The sequence below is a fragment of the Pyrus communis genome, chromosome 4 (genome assembly GCF_963583255.1).
Source record: "Pyrus communis chromosome 4, drPyrComm1.1, whole genome shotgun sequence".
Lineage (NCBI taxonomy): Eukaryota > Viridiplantae > Streptophyta > Magnoliopsida > Rosales > Rosaceae > Pyrus > Pyrus communis.
The window spans coordinates 15,490,440-15,492,244 of record NC_084806.1 but is presented as its reverse complement, the minus strand read 5'-3'; the positions used below and the strand labels follow the sequence as shown (position 1 = coordinate 15,492,244).

Genomic DNA, 1,805 nt, shown 5'->3' with positions numbered 1-1,805 from the left:
GGATCTGTTTATAATTTTTAGATATGGTTTTTGTAGACTTTTGTTTTTTTTTGTGTGTGTCACACTCTTGTTTATTTTTATATATTTCTTGTCTGTAATTCATATTCGAGTTGGGATCTAATTTGTGTTGGTATTAGCATAATATAAAGAAATTCAGGATCGTATTGATATGAGATATATTAATTTAATGTGATGAAATTCAGATTTGAAAGAACGGAAGTTTGATGTTTTTAAGATGATTTTTATGTTCGTTCTTTTGTTTTCCTTTTGTGTTGCATGACATGCAGGTGCTAATGCTGCCAAATTCACATTCCAAAACAAGTGCCCCTATACAGTTTGGCCAGGAACCCTGACCGGGAGTGGTGCACAATTATCTTCCACCGGATTTGAGCTAGCATCTGGTGCCTCCTCATCGTTGGATGTCCCTTCACCATGGTCCGGTCGCTTCTGGGGCAGAACTCGTTGCTCTACAAACGCATCAGGAAAGTTTGTTTGTGAAACTGCAGACTGTGCATCTGGCCAAGTCGCATGCAACGGTGCTGGTGCAATCCCACCAGCATCATTGATAGAGTTGACACTTGCTCCAGGTGGAGGACAAGATTTCTACGATGTCAGCCTCGTCGATGGCTTCAACGTGCCTATTGGAGTAGCCCCACAGGGAGGGTCCCGTGGATGTAGTGCGACGAGCTGCCCGGCTGATGTGAACGCTGTTTGCCCTGATGAATTGGGTGTGAAAGGATCAGATGGGAGTGTGATTGCTTGCAAAAGTGCATGTTTGGCTTTCAACCAACCGCAGTATTGTTGCACAGGTGCTTATGGGAGTCCTACGACGTGCCCTCCGACCGCGTATTCAAAGATCTTCAAGAGCCAGTGCCCACAGGCTTATAGTTATGCTTATGATGATAAAACTAGCATTTTTACATGTACTGGTGGACCTGACTATGTGGTAACATTTTGTCCTTGATAGAATTAAGTGTCCTTAGTGGCAAAAATATATAATTAATTTCATGTGCGAAAAAAAAAAAAAGTTAAGCATTAATATATTGTTGATGACCTAATCTCGTCTAATTTTTCTCTATTGAACTTACTGAAAAATAATATACATACCTACGAATACTAAAACAAATAATTATTTTATGTAAAGTTATGTTAAGGTATACTTTCAGTGTCGCCAGGGTCTCAAAAAGCTTTAGTACCGGCACTGGTTTCAATGTGTGATAACTTTTCTCCTCTAAATTATGAGAAACTTTTCTAAGTACATGGCACATATGTTGACATGGAGTTCCACCAATAATCACTTAACACCTTTATATTTTTATTCTTTTAAATTTTAAAAAATGACAGCTGTTTCAAAATAACCTCAAAAAAAAATTTAAAAAAAAATAATCAAAAACTCACTACTACCCTCAATATTACGACACCAATCAACCACCCAGTGCACCCACCTCCATCGCCGGCTGGCGATTTTACTAGCTTCATCCGTCCCTTCTCTCTCTTTGACTTTCTCCTTTTTTATTTCCACCTCTTCTCTCTCACTCTTACTTCTACATAGAACCTAGGAAACTCCAACTCAGATCTATCACTGGGGTCGCCGGCATCCTTTGTGTTCTTTTTCTAGTGCAGAATAAATAAAAAGGGAAGAGAGAGAGAGAGAGAGAGAGAGAGAGAGAGAGAGGTGAGGGATGGAGGGGATGGGTCGGGGGGATGGACGTGGCGGTGGACGGAACGGAAGAATCTCATCCTCTTCTTTCTTTTTCTGGCGCAGAAGAAATAAAAAAGGGAGAGAGAGAGAGAGAGAGAGAGAG

General features: G+C 40.4%; 1 pseudogene; it reads left to right on the top strand.

Moving 5' to 3' along the window:
* Positions 1 to 235: 235 nt before the first annotated feature.
* On the top strand, positions 236 to 974 carry LOC137732762 (thaumatin-like protein 1b; annotated as a pseudogene).
* The last annotated feature ends 831 nt before the right edge of the window (positions 975 to 1,805 follow it).